The sequence below is a fragment of the Lathamus discolor genome, chromosome 2 (assembly GCF_037157495.1).
Source record: "Lathamus discolor isolate bLatDis1 chromosome 2, bLatDis1.hap1, whole genome shotgun sequence".
Classification (NCBI taxonomy): Eukaryota; Metazoa; Chordata; class Aves; order Psittaciformes; family Psittacidae; genus Lathamus; species Lathamus discolor.
Genome location: NC_088885.1, coordinates 73,105,386 through 73,121,575, shown reverse-complemented (window position 1 = coordinate 73,121,575; position 16,190 = coordinate 73,105,386).

The window sequence follows — 16,190 nt, the reverse complement described above, 5'->3', positions numbered from 1 at the left end:
TGTTACCATTGACGGCGTATTTACATATGTACCTCACTTATCAGCTGCTCTCTGTTTGCTCTGGAATGGTTTCTTATCCAGACAGGTTGTTATGGGTTCAGCACAAATAAGCAGAAAGGGACTGACTGCATAATCATAGACATGGCAATCTGTTGCAAGTATGTGACAGCTGAAATTCAAAAGTCAACAGAATCTGAACAAACGCAACCCAAAATACTCAAAACTACCTTATGTTGCATCTCCTTTGAACTGTACTTATGACAGCAACAGGGGTAGGAAGCTAAGCTGAGAGAGAACAGAGGCAAAGCTGCAGCACCTTCTAAATCTCTTTGGGTCCCTCCAGGCTTTGCTGTCTGTAGAATTAGGTGTGCCTCACTCCCAAAAGCTTTGGATCAGAAAGCCTGAGCTTGAAACTGAACTACTGTAATCCCCCTTTTCCACAATAATTAATACTGCATTTCAGGTCAGGGAGTAAACTGGTTGCTCCAAGCTACTTAAAATTTCTTCTTAAGATGAGGAGAAGGTGCAAGGAAACACTATTCACACAACCTTCTATTCTAGTTAACCAAAAGTGAGAGCTCACACAGCCAAAGACAGTAAAGACCAGACTGCTTTAGCTCTACTGCAGTCTTCTCTCGTACTGTTTTGCCCTGGTAAGACATCACCTGCTTAGATGATGACAGATGTGAGTCAGCAAGGTCTCAGAGTTGCATCTACTCTGGCTTTCTGTCAATCACCATACTTATCCTACTGCATCAGCACCAAAAAAGATGGATCTCATGTGGTGTGAAAAATGGTGCAACCTGATGCAGCCTATCCTGCTGCCATGACCTGCTTGGGGTCAAAGCTTGTCATACTGCTTTCACTGACTTTAAGGGCAGTTTGGAAGCAGGGCTTCTAGAGTGACCATGGACACCTAGGAATATAGCTTTGCTAATGCAAATGTATAAAAGCTAACAAGAACCTCCAAGACAAGTCTTTCATTCAGCCTGTGCAGCCACAGTGGATGCTCTCAAACTACTGCAGCTGGTTAGGTGAGTTATGATGAACCAGGATCAGCCCTCCAAGGAGAAACCCAGAAGAGCAATTATAACACTGTTACTGAACATTATGAATGAGCCATCAGGGGCGTTTCAGAGAGGTGGCTGCATCATGTCTGGCTCCGGTTTGCATTATCCATTTCTCAGGGTAATGAGAATGACAAGAGTTCCTCCACCAGAGTAATCCAGGACTACACTATACCTCTTAAAAAAATACGCATTTCCAAATGCTGCAAGAATAGTTCAAACATCTGGACAGATCTTGTACTTCGAAAGTCAGCGAACTGGAGTGGCCTCCTGAACTTTCTTTAGGAGTGCTTTCCATTTCCAGATTAGCCAGTCAGACTTTTTCATCATGTCAGATCAGCACAAGCTTTGGAGTTCTTTTTTAAAAAGCTTTTCCTGCTACTAGTTTTAAATCCTGTATCTTCTTTTTGCTTGATGCAGTAAAATTTCTCATCTTCTCATGTTCACATAAAACTCCCCTCTGTTCCAGGTAGCTAGTTATTCCTGCTCTGTACTCTGAATTTTCATAGTGAACCTATTTTTAAGTCCCTCCATCAATAAGAAGGGTAGAAGTAAGTCTGGTGATAAGAGGACTTACTTGGTTGCCATCTGGAAATCAGATTTTAGGAACTTCAACAGTAACTAAACTAAAGAGATCTGCAACTTGTACAGTTATTTGAATTAATACAACTCACACCTGGATATCAAAATGTTCCTCTCCTTTGGAGAGTTAAGTTCCCAAGCTCACTGCCCCACAAATCACTGCTATCTGGGGCAAAGCTGGTTGGATTTTCATTCCCGGAAGGAAGCAAATTTAACCTTGTACATTTAGACATTGTCAATTGTTTATGTGTAAACTGTGAATTAAAGCCATATTTGTGATGCAGGCCAAATCACGTAATAGCTATCAAAAAAACTACATTCTTTTCTCCAGGGCTTACTAAATGTAGCATGACAACCACATTGACCCACTAGTAAGATTCAGACGAAAATCTGGAGTTTTCAAATACTAAAGCCCTTTCCTCAATAACTCTGTGGAGCTGGAACATCTTCTACAAAGCCCATCTGACAATCAGAATTTGTGGGTTTTCTAAGGTGTGAAGATCTCTCTAGTCTGCTAGTTCATCTCCTGAGATAAGCATACAAAACAGTTCAGTGGTGCTAATCTGATCACAACATATGCCAAACCATAGAGGATGCTCTATACCAAATGATTTCAAAATCACTTTTCACTGGCTCTCACAAAAGACACTACAACAGCAAATAGAAAACTTGAAAGGTAAAAGCAAAATTCATCCATTTCCCCTCTCCCCCAAAGGTTACACCCTTAAGAGATGCAAGATAAAAATTCTAGAAGTTTTTTAAGACATAGCAGAGATGAGTTTTGGATCAGTGAGAGGAGCTCAATCTTGCTGCTTCTTACCCTAAATGTCACTAGCTGCAGTGCTTTCTTATCAAATATATGGACATGCAGTGGATGATCTGTGGGAGCCCCATCTGGAAAAGATCACTTTTCTTGTCTGCTTCTACTGGATGATACTGGAGAACATTCCCATCTCTGGATCAGGCCCTTGGATCATTTACTGTATTACACTAAAATTAACTGCTGAGCCTCATTTTCCATCCTTTTGCACTCATTAAAAATGGGTTGTGTTGCAGACGCAGATGTGTTGCAGAGCAACAGTCTCAAGGTTTCTGCATTTGTCTACCAAAACCAGCTGTTCTACCATAGGTCTTCCCAGCAGTCTTGACCGCAGCAATTTTCCTGGTGGTACTTTGCTTCACGTAGTTCTCAGCCCCATTTCAGGTCACACATACAGAAACTTCTTCCTCTTGTCCTTTGGCTCTAGAGTTGTGGGGTTTTTTTCTTCTGATATTTTTATATGCAGTATCTTGATTTGGCAACATGTTCAGGGAGATGCCTTAAGAACTCAGTGTGAAGAGGCAGAATTAATACAACTAGCTTATGGAATAAGAGCTACTAAAAAATCAAAGGTTGCTTTATTACGTTTCAGTAGAAGTCTGTTTGAAATTCCACTAGTAAATGGCTACAGTCATCGGATACATGCCCTAGCTGAATAGTAAGGATCATTATGACCTATCTAATAAGGATTTATGTTGCATTGAGTGGAATGTAACAAATCCCTGACACATGGAGGCCATACTTTGAGGGGAGGGATGTGAATCATTCCAGGCACATAAAAAACAGAGATTAATGCAAGTGCTAGCATACATGTAAGAACAAATTTGTCCCACTTTCCCAACTGTGCCATTGGTATCAGTGCCTAGACTGTCCAAAATCACAACAAACTGTAGAGCAGAAGAGCTACAAATATCTAAAAATCACTGTGCTGGAAGCATTACTGCAAAGCATGTTGCTAAACTAGCTAGAAAAAGTGGGATTTTCTTTCTTTTTTTTTCCTCTAAGAGAGCAGTTTGCTTATTTAATAATATTATTAGCCCTGTTTATTCTGAAAACCTATTTCTTCTTAACTAGGCAAAAGACCACCAGTGCTTTTTCCAGACCAGGAGAAAGGCTTCATAAATAAGGAAGGGGAGGGATAAAAGAGCTCTGTTAGATGTGAACAGCATCTACTGTTCCCAGAAAGGTACATGGTTTTGGGATTGGGTTCACAGATGGGACTCCAAAAACACTGGGAGTTAGGCTGGCAGAGTAAACATCTGTACCCAGAGATGCAGTATTTCTTCTTCATTGCTCAAAACCAAACATTATGTTAGTGATTTTAAATTCCTGCAAAACATTTCTACTTTCCTTGGTATTATACATCATGTGTTTTGGTAACTCTTGACAATAATAACCACAAAAGAAAAAACAAGAAACCTACTGGCTTATGACTAAAACACAATTTTTTCTTCCATGTTGTGCTTGCAAGAAGAGACTGTAATTACTGCTTCACACAGGCTGGTTTTGGCAGCTTTAATCTGCCTTCGACAATTTGCTAAAATAAACCGCAAATCCCCCCATTTGCCTAAAGCCTGCTAATTATTAACTGCTGTGATAAAGAAGGCAGGTCTTAAAAGATATGTATCTGATAGGGCCTTTTGCTGGAGTGACTATTTCAGCCCATACAACCAGGGGAGCAGCAGAACCACTGTATTTGCCAACCCTTCTGAAAGTCACCCTATAACTACATAATAGTTACATTGGTGTAACTGCATTTGTGTTAGGAGATTTTCCTAGCCTGGCTTCGCTAGCCATAGATCATACCCCTGGCTGATACTGCTGTGCCAACAGAAGTCTGCAACATAGATCTGGCTACAGATCTCCTTGCTGTGTGGCTCTCAAACAGCACAGCTATATTTACAGCACGTAAAGGGTTTTATAAATAACCATCCTAACCTGACATCATCCCTTAATAGAGAGGGATTGCGACTTTGTAGAAGACACTCAAGACACTCCAGTGGAGACCATCAGTCTCCACTTGCATCAATGCAGAAACAGTGCAAGCCCACTAATTTCTTTGTGTATGATCCAAATTTACACCAGCACAAGAACAGAAGACAACTTGGCTTTAAATCCAATGCTGCTGCAGCGTTCGGTGCTAGCAATGTTGAATTCTGAACTACTTTCCACCACCGAGGTGATTGGGTAGGGTGGTCTGCACCTGGACTTAAGTTACATCTTGATCTGAAGATGTGTTGTGTTTTTTTATTTAAATAATCCAAGGGTTTACGATTTTTGCCTCAAGGTAATGAAGACAAATTGCTTTGCAGTTGCCGTATGATTTAGAAAAATGAATTAAAGATTGAGGGAAATCTGCATCAACATTTCAGTGTCATGATTTATATCAGCTGCAGATCTGACCTCAAAACACCGTACTGATGTACACAGTGGAAGTCAAACTGCACAACACAATGACATTGCTTGTAGTCCCAAGTCTCCTTCTAGCAGTACTGTGTTTCTCATACTCTCTTGGGAGACTCATCAGTGATAGTTTGTGGTGTATTTTGGTTTCTTCTGATTCTGTAGGCTTCCTACTACTGCAGCGCACATGAAGTGTTAGAATGAAACTGGTCCTTTACATTTGTTGTCAGCATTGAGGAAACCACTAAAACACATGCCCTTCACACTGCCAGACTTGCTCTGTGGTTCCCAATTCTCTGCAGTGTCACTGCATGGAGAGGTGTTTAAATTGTTCTCTCCTTTCCTGGATGGCAGCCAGCACAACACACAGTTTCAGACAGGGTTGATGCAGAGCCAACACCCTGCCTCACAGCGTGAAAGCATTTCATGAAAATTCAAAAAGAAGGAAATGACTTATTAGTAATGGATTAATCCCTTACACTTTTTAGCAAATGACATCATAACTAAAGTCAGGAGTGCACAAGCCAGAAGGCAAAGCCAAAGCAAACCTGTGAGATTTACCTTCTATCTGACATGCGCACACACTTCATTCCACTACTCAGTATGCAAAGCACAGCACCAGAGGTAGCAACATCATGATCTGGAAAAAAGCAGAGAAAGATCCCAAGGGTGAAAGACAGGGTGTGGGGATAGGAGGGTGCGGGTGGGTGATGAAGGATGCATAGTTGCACTTCTCACAGTCTGATCAATTTGCTTCAGCGTGTGACTGTGTTGCCATTATCTTACCCATGCCTGAGTCACAGCAAGGCTTATTTGTTTTTACTTTTGTTCTGATTTAGTTAGAGCACCACATAAAAGACAGTGGAATTTTTGAAAAGGGTGAAATTATACAAGCATCCTCCTACAGGGGATTTACCAGTTCAGGTGTGTACAGTCAGTCATAACGGTCATGCAAATTGTAACACTGGAATGACATGCCCTGAAAAGGGTTTTTATCTTGACAAGGAGAAAAACCACAGCCTTCCAGGAAATCTACCTGAGGATGATTTGGCTCACTCACTACTCGCAGGCTGGAATAACTGCTCTTTCTACTACACAGCTCTAAAGTATCAACTAGGTCTTCATCCAGCACTTCACTCATCCTCTCAAACTCCTCTCCCAGCCACAAAGCAGTTGGGTATTTCTCTCAAAAATCTCCAGCGCTGTTAATGGCACCCCCAAGTGAAGCCAGCAGTGAAGTACAGAAAATGGACCTCTCAGATGAGAGCAAGACATTTGCTATTTACTGAGCATTTCTTTATGAAGAAGCATCAGCTTTGGTTAACATGTTGAAGAAACCTCTGCAGAGAGAAGATCGAGGAATGTGTTTTCCACTCTGATCTCTGCCCGTGCGCATTACCTCATCTCATCCTCTGTAAGCCATCTGGACAAGACCTGAGACACTCAAACTGCAACACACAACTGTGGAGTTAGATTTTAGGCGACTTAAACTGGAGAAGAGTAAAACGCAGTTTTAAGGGTAGGCTAAAATTAAGCTCACAGTAGCTTCAATATTAACATTCAAGTAAACAACAGAGGCAGATTTCTACCTTCTAGAACAAGTTTTCAATGTCCAGCAAGACAGGCAGGAAGCGTTTCAGATGGAGACAGTTTGGAATACAATGCACCTTACAGCCAGAATCTCCTCAATAAATTACACTGCACCCAAACAGCTGACTTAACAGTTATGTTCCTATTTCTGACACTGTACCTCTACCCCTCTGCTGCCAGCAGTGTTCTGGTGCAGACTTCATAGTTTTAAAAAAGTGACAAATGAGCTGCCATTTGCTGGCATCTAAACTTACATAGGGTTATAAGTAGCTGTCTTAGGCCTAGTCCCTGTGTTTTTACTCAGCTAAGAGCCTCACAGAAACCCACAGGTTGACACAATACATCCTCAGTGATGAGCCCCTCATTTCTTCTTCACTGAAGATCTTTTGATTTAACAATTCCCATTATTATTTTTGCTCACCATTACAGTGATAATCTAAAAAATACTCCAAGAACCCTACATGGAAACCACATGGTTCCAATCCAGAGTAATGTGTTTAAAGTTGACGGAAGCATTGTTAAGTCCGGGCTTTTCTTTAACTTACCATGTTTAAGGTGTCGAGCACAGTTTATAAGCCTTTCTTCATAAAGGAAGTCTTGCCTAAAACCCTGGTTTATCAGACATTACAGAGAAGCTCTGCTGAAGACAGCACGCTCTCTAGAAAAACATTCTCAAAAGAAGCACCAGGGAAGGAATGAAGAGCTCTCAGAGGATATGCAAAGTGACATCAAAATATAGAAAACAGGTCTAGAATTTGTGGTTAGAATTAGAAAATTACTTTAAGGTAGGACAGAATGGGAGCTCTGGGGAAGCTTTCCAACTGAGTGAGAAAATTAAAACTGCCAAAATATAATTTGATAAATTAACCAGGATTCACTTAATTCTTGAGAGAAGAGGGATGAGTCTCAATGACTCAAGAGATCTTTTGCCATCCTGTATTTCAGAAGAGACAGTTTTGTGGCTAGATAGCTTTTGTAGCTGATCATTTTAGAACTGTTGCATATACAGTAGAAATATATTAATGATGACCACTCTTCTATATCAGGTATGTTTTCCTAGCACACCTTGCTCTAGCACGAGATGGGCAGAAATAGACATTGGCTTCACTCCTAAATGTCTTTCAAAGGGTAGAGGAAGAGTACATTTCTTCTACGTGGGAATCCTGCCAACAGTTCTGGAAGCTGGAGCTGTTGTCCTTATGCTTGGCAATTCAGATATACACCACCACTTCATTTCCCTGTAAGGAACATATGGTCTGTCTAGCATGCGCTTGAACTACTGCCATTTCATTCTAGCTTGGCTGTTCGGTAACAACAAAGGAATCTGATTTTTAACCCACCCAGTTTGTCAGTAGCATTGTCCTAAACCCATACAACTTATCACCCAGCTAGAAGCACAGCTGCAGCCACCTAAGTTTAACTTTGCTCTGCAGCAGCACAGGAAAAAATAACCAGCCAGCACTTAATCAATGAATCCATAAGGTTAAAATGTTTCTCATAAAAACACACTAGTGCACTTTGCATAGTTAATGCTTAGTCATAGGTTGAAATTGTGAACTTGAACCTATTAATCACCCTCAGAAACTAAGGATTAAGCATATCACGGAGTCTGCATGGAACACTCACTGTTCCATGAGCAACAGGGTTCAGCAGCCCCTAATACTGTCTCTCATGGTGATGCTCTTGTGTGTCAGACAGGGGCAAGCAAACAAAACTGGTGCAAGTATTTACCCAAGAAAAATACAACAGGATGACCACTCTCGATAAAACTGAGCCAAACTGTAAACCACAGTTGTTTACTACTTTAATTAAAAAAAACAACAACTACTTCAGAGGGCATTTCTAAAAGAGTAAACTGTGCTCAAACACATGCTTTTTCTGTTTAGGGTTTTAAATCTGTTGTGATGCTAGTCTGCTAGACAAGTTAATATAATGGAACAGCCCTGATGCTTTCCCTGTGCAGGGCAGGGAGTTGAATCAATGAGTATCACTAATCACTTAAAAAAAATACACCATAGAAAGAAACAGTTGGCAATAATATATTTAAATTGATCTTCACAGGGAGAAAAATGGACACATGTTGTGAAAGACCAACACGTTCATGAATGCACACACCGCTTGATTTTGAGCAGGGCCTTTAAGGATCTCAAAGGAACAGCATGGCTCAACAAATGCTTGCTAATGAATGCAAGAATTGTAAAAGGAAAACTAAATATAAATACATAAACATGCAACTTCATAAATTAGCTGGTTTTACAGCTTGTACTGAATTAGCTTAAACCATCACACAGCCATATTGGAAAAAAAGGAAAAAAACAAAAAAAACAACCAAACCAACACACAGTTGACGTTGCCATCCTTACATTATCATGTTTTTATTGTGCAAAGTAGATAGGAAATAAGATACCGCTCTTTCTGCAGGTTCTGTACCAGAAAGCACAGCATACACTGAATTTGCAGAGTAATTTATAAATTGGTTTTTGACCACACTCATTGCAATTACAGAGGAAAGAGAAGAGCCCGAGTAACACAAAGGCTAGAGAATATGCCCTATCATAGGAACCTAAAGAGTTCTGTGTGCTTTGTTTATCCAAAATCAAGAATGATCCAATTATGGCACACACACACCTTCATGCTGGAAACCAGCTGGTCCTAGAGGGTTGTCTAACCTAACAGAGAAACGCATCGAAAGAATCAATAGCAAAAAAAGAAAGCTAAAATTAGCAACACAAGTTTAGAAATAAAATAAGCAACATTTTAACTGTGACATTGCTGAGACTCTGAACAGCAGCAGTGCACTTCTTTTTCAGTTTCAAATGATACCGTATTTTCATAAAACGCAAGCCAGCCCTTGTCTGGCAAAAGCTAGTACACAAGTTCTGTGGACTGGGCTAGAGAGAACAGGCAAGGCAGACCTGAGACAGGCACCTTTCTGTACTTTTGGGGGCCAAGCACACTTTGAAATCAGTCACTTTTCAATACTCTCAACACATCACCACACCCCTAATTCTTAGGTTGTTGCCAAGTTTCCTGTAAAACTAAAATGCACATTTTTGTTCTCTAGACTGTCTACATAGTCTGCCCACTGCCTCTTACTAATTCTGGAACCCAGTGGCAAATTTTAACCAACTTCAGCAGAAAAGTAGGGGTTTCTAAAATACCAACCCTTAAATACTTTGTGGAAATACACAAAAGAGAGAATCTCAAATTCCCCACAGAAGAACTAGCCACAGCATTAGACACCAGAAAATGCACATAGAATCGCAGAATCAGCTAGGTTGGAAAAGACCTTTAAAAATCATAAAGTCCAACGGTTACCCGAGGACTGCCAAGTTCACCACTAAACCATATCACTGAGGGGCTCATCTACAAATCTTTTAAACGCTTCCAGGGACGGTGATTCCACCACCTCCCTGGGCAGCCCGTTCCAATGCCTGACCATCCTCTCTGTGAAGAAACTTTTTCTAATATCCAATTTAAACCTCCCCTGGCATAGCTTGAGGCTGTTTCCTGTTGTTGTAAAGAGGGCATAGAAGGAGGCGAGACACACATACACATAGAAACAAGGCTTCTTTAGTTTTGCTGTTCATTAAATTGCTGAAGTGAGAATAGTACAAAAGCAGTTTTGTGCTATGGCTACTAAGAGTTAATCTTCTGAGCTAAACATGGCCTGTTATGCCATTTGGGAGACACTGACCTGATGATCTCTTTTGGATTTGAAAATCCGTACGTGTGTTACTTTTTCTTCAAATCTGCCATCTAGTAGAGGTCTTTCACTAATGTTAGTCTGGGGAGCTCTCTCAAACATCGCAGAGAAAAACATGATGGACAATACTGTTTTTCTTATTCATCTGAATTCCCCATTCATCACTATTTTAAACACAATTCTAGTGTTTAAAAATAGTGCTGAATAAGGAAATCTTAAAAGCTATTGAAATTTTCAGACAGATCCCAGAAAGGAGTTTTAATAACCAGTTTGACTATTGACAGCATTTTGTTTTATTTACAATCTAAGCTGAAAAAGAACCCTTGACAGATCCTGTTGAAATGTTAGGTTTGCAGAGAACAGAGGTGCCAGCTGTTAGAACACTTCCTGCTGTGGCTACATCTAGGAAGCTATCACTTTGCTACCCCACCACCCCCAGTCGGGTTGGGATTAATTACTCCTAGGAAATAAACACTGCCTCCATTGGCTCTGAAGGAATTCAAATACCTTATTTTAGACAGAGTGCATGACTTCTGTCTACTAAAGTTTGGAAAGATCAATCACAATCTGGCTCCAGGAGAGTTCAAAATTAATGCAAGATCATGTTGGGAAGATTGAGTAGCAGCCAGGGTGACCCTTTTTAGCAGGGTGGGGAGTAAAGCCATTGCCTGCACACATGGTGCAGGCAAACTTGTGTTAATTCTAAACAACATAACTAGTGCTAGCATTTAACCATATCTGTCATCTACAGGAAGGAAAGTACAATAGAAGGAAGGCCATGCAAAGTCCATCCTTAGGCAGAAGGTTTTTTGCCAGAAGAGATTTCCCCAAATCTTTAATAGGATGTGCCTGTCTCAGCTTTATTAGAGACATTTCTATTAAATGACCTGTTTCTGCCTGTTCCTCCAGCAATGACTAAGGCAGGTTTAATTGCATCCTGTGAAAGGTGTGCTGCATTGCTCACTTTCTGCTCAGAAGACAGAAATTAAAGCTGCCACATGAAAATGGAACTGCTGCACCTCCATGCAGCACCTGGCAAGTGAAGAAAAGACATTCCAATCACCAAGGCATCATTTCCGAAATTCAGACAACAATCAAACGCCTTCAGCCAGTCGCACCAATGATTGCTGAGGAAGTGAGGCTTTCTCAGTAAGCAAAAAGATTTTATTAGGTTGTGGTTTCCTTGTATTTGAGCACGAACAAAGAATAACGATAATAAACAGTACTGTAGCTATTTACCACTGCATGGCATTTCATAACACTGGCCACGCCCACCCCCAAAAAATATCAGCCAAAGCAGCAAGTGCGACAGTAGCAGAGATCCGGGAACAATTCCTCCTAAGCAGCCTCATTCTGGACAAGAGCTGCTAGTGTACATAACCCCAGTGGCAGGGCCACTGGAGAGACAGATGGGACCAGGAGCTGTGATTTCTTGCCAGCTCATCCTGGCAAGAATAATAAAATTCTGGCCAAAGTATTCCTTATGCCATAAAAGAGGAATGATAAAGCTTCCTTTTCCCAGGGATAAGCATTACTAATAATTATAGCAGGACAGTCTGTTCTCCAGCAAGACTTGAATCAACAAGGCTCTGAGCCCCACCTATAAAGAGGAAAATTCCTCTACTCCTGCTAACAGCTATTAATCAGTACAATCCAGGCCAGAATAAATTAAGACCGATTAGATAGAGTCAGCACTCTCAGCAACAGCTTATGGGCATACCTTTGAATATGCCTGGTTAGGAACACAAAAAGAGCTTCTTTCTTCCTGGGCTACAGTGGCCTGTCATTGTGATATGACTATATTACTCACTGGGTGAGGAGTTATCAAGGGAATGACCCCAAAGAATGCTGAATATCACTTTACAGCGTGGAACATTCACCCACCCCATGTCTTCTGGTTCATCTTCACATGCCATCGCTTGGCGTATGTTTTCTGTATCTTAAGAGTCTGCAGGCAGCCACTTACTGTGAAAATAATCAATACACAGTAAAAGAGGAAATACAACCCATAAAAGTTTTTGAGAGTTTCTGCTAACACTGCTGTTTTGTTTGTAGCCAGTTTATTCCTGTTCGCCTTTACGTTTCCTGCTATATGCAGAATCACCTTTAGGAAGAGGAATGACAAGTTAGAAACACTGATTCAGGTTTTCAATAAACTTGAAAAATTGAGATGCTTTCATGCAATGCAATCCAAGAATGTACATCATGTATGTCACCAAGTCCTGTTTAGTTATGATCAAGAATAACATACTAATACAAGGCACTGCCTTGCATAATGTACAGTTAATTTAACTATTGGTCCTACAACAAAAATCAGGTTTGAGCAATATTATCCAAGTCAGACTTCTCTTTCCTACCTTTTCCATTTTATTAGCTATCCTAAATTTGTTTTCAAGATGAATCTTCTAGTGGAAGAAGGGAAGGAAGTTACCAGTCTTTCTTATTTTTACCACTGTCCTAAAAAGAACTAGTATATTTGAAGAGACTGATGCTTGACATACAACTCTCTTTCCTTCCCTAACTTCTTTCCAAGACTTGCTCTGTAACCTCAGTGAAGCAAAAATTTAAAAAACCCTCTTCTGCCTGATAATATGCCCACCAGCCCTAAAGAAAGGGTCCTGATCATATTGCTATGAGAACACGCGGAACTACTGCTATGCACACAGACTAATTCAGACATTATTAGCCAACAGAAAAAAAGAGAGAATATCTACACAACATAGCATTTAAGTCATGCTACATGGCATGATGAGACTTAACACAGATTTAAGTATTCTATGGCATAGAATTTAGAAGCCTAGTCTCCTACTGCATAAATAACTGTCATAGAAGCACTTGATAAACCCCATTTCCAAAGGGTTTTACCTTTCTGCACTCCGTTGGGAAACAGAGACTATGAAATCCTGACCTCCTGTGCAAAGGAGTGATCTGAATAGCCATGTGATAACCTCATGCAAGCAAACAAATTAAACCAGGACTTTCCCTGGGTGTGTTTTGTCAGAGCAGACTCCAGCCATCAAAGGAGGGAAGAGTTCATGAGTGAATCATGACCAGCCAGAGGTACCTAAGTCTGAAGATTCAGGGTAAAACCCAGTCCTACTTTCAGCCTTGCCTATTAACTTGAAGGATCACTGCTGAATGTCAGAATCTTCTGGATTGGATTCTGAGGCAGCTAGCTCACTTGTAACTCAATACATAACTATGCTGGGACACTGGCTTGCTCTAGACACGCAAAGCTTGGGGTCTGGTGTTCCTACAGCAGTTTCTGAAATCAGGCTTCAGTCAGTTCTGGAAGGATTCCAAGTCAGTTATGAGTTCCACACATTTAAATCCTATTTTATTTCTAAATTCTAGTTCTTAGAAGCATTCCAGGTATAAGTGCTCACTCAGCCTTTCCCAACAAACAGCAGGACATTAAGGTACCCAAACCAGACACCAACAAAATTACACTGGGCCATCCTAATCTGTTTCCCCTTTTTCTGCAAGTTGGGGGGGGGGGTATTTACTATTTTAATAACTATGAGCTACTAAGAAATTTGCAAAATTCATCTTGATACTGTTAAATGAGTTTAAAACAAGATTGGTGAATGCATGCAAACAGAAATGATCCACACTGAAGCAAAAATCAACCTAGCCTAAAGTTAACTAATAGCCTCCACACAGATTTGCATTTACACACTTACGCACCACTTAGGTAACTGTTGGACACCTTTACTGAAGTTGGTCGGATGTTATGTTTAGAAGAGGCCCAAAGGTGTGGTTTTAACAAATTTAATTAAAATAGCACAAAAAGTTGTGCTCATCCTGATAGATGTGATTAATGTTCCAGCCAAGTATCAGTTTAGCCACAATAACTATTCATTCAGGCCTAAACCTGCGGCTAACATCAGGCACAGTGTGATTAATCCCAGGGAAATCTGGCAAGAAATTACTATGCTTATTATCTGCTTTTAAAATCATCCCCTATTAATAGTTAAATGTACCTTCAAAACCAAGGGAAACAGAACCTAGAACATCAGTGGGTACCCAGTCTTCTAATAGTTTCAGGCAACTTTAATAATATATGGCAGATGACTATCAAGATGACATTTGTCTTAATTTATAGGAAGGGACTCATTAACACAAGTACTACTATTAAAAACAACCAATCACAAATCTGGAGAATGTGTTGTGTGTTCTGCATGTAACCAGAATCTGCCCCTAACAGATTATACTGCAATCAACAAGCCTGTAGAGACTGATATTTCCATTTGCAGTTTCCAATTAAAACATGCATTATTTATAACAGTAAAACATTTGCCTGAATACAACAAGACAGAGAGTCCTCTGTTACAGCCCCATACCAATGCTGTGGCTGCACTATGTGGAACTACTGCTCTATGAAAGATGTTTCCTGACAGCAAAGGTAAGTGAGAAAGAAAGGGAATGCAAGGGACAGTCTGTTTAAGAGGAAACACAGTTAATGGCTTTTTAACAGTCACACAAAAAGCCCACCTCAGTTTCCCTATGGACTCACATAAGCTGACATTCAAACACACTCGCATCCACCATGACCGCTGGTTTACACAGAAAGAAAACAAAGCATACTAACTTAGATATTCCTAAAAAATTCTGCTTGGAGCTGGAAGCAGGCTTCAAAGATTTCTAATATATCTGGCAGTGGAACTAGAAATTAATTGCTTACTGATCTAACTATATCTATATAGTTATATAACTATATAATTAATATTTTATATTAATATAGTTTTACATGATAGTCACATAAGTGTTTCATTAATAGCTACTCCTGAATGACCAGGGTGAGTAGCCTTCTTATCAAAAGCTAGTATTCCAAGATGACTTAACAAAAGAGAAACATGTCAAGATTATTAGTTTCTGTATCTAAATTTCATTCCTTTTCTAGAGAGCAAGGAAGGACTAGACATTTTCTAGAGAGCAATGACAGACTGTGTCATATCCATACTGAAAGATCACTTACAAGGACATACCAAAATCCTTCACTTTACTGCAGAGAAACTGTACTGCCTGAGGCTGGTATAAAGAACAGATTAGAACTTGGCTCTATAAATCTTAACTTATACGTACAAAACCTGCCACATCAATCTTTTCAGTAAATTGGCTAATGCTGATTATTTCTGCCCATTTATAATGGCCTAATAAATATACAAAAAAAAGAAATAAAGCACCTATTTTGTATTCAAGATCCCATTCCTAATTAACTTATTAAACCTATCATACAGCCTGCACAACAACAGTGGGGAGAAGAAAAATGGGAAATAAAAAAACTAAGACCCAGCACATTATAAATTCTAGTGGACAAGCAACTGCACCATGCTGTGCCTGCAGCTCTGCGACTCCAGGCTGTACTCTTGCCTGTTCTCAAACACTAAGGTTGAGCTTATATGAAAGACGTAAAAACAGGACAGAATGCTGCCAGAAGTAATCTTTAGTAATTTAGTAAGTGGTACAGACCATCCTTCATGACATTACTGAATAAATTCCCTAGAAAAGTAGGTACTATATTGCTTATACCACAGTTGTCAAGGTGACATCAAAATGAAAGCTCAGTTCACTTACCAACTATTACAAGTCCCCTTGTGCTTTTTGCAAGATTGGGGCTGTCGATCTGATTCGGTTTCGGCTGAATTCCAGTTTGGTTAATTAAATTCCACATACCTACATCCCCTTGTACTTTACATCTTATGCTACTGCTAAATGCTATTAAACAACCAACACATTAACTCATCCTCTGGGCCTATCAACAAGGATCAAAGTATTCCCCCAGTGCAGAGTTAATGAAAAGCTGCTGGAATCCTTCAAAGTAAAGCACTGCTGTTGTTTTAAATAAGTACTTAACCATTCAAGCCATTTCAAGTTAAACAACCATCACACTGCTGTACAAACAAGTTAAAATCCTGCAATGTAAATTGCATTAAGGACATCCTCAGTTGTTGATATCAAACTATTATACTTCCAGATGAAGAAGCACCAAGTGTTTCTGTTTAGGTATGCATTTCTAACC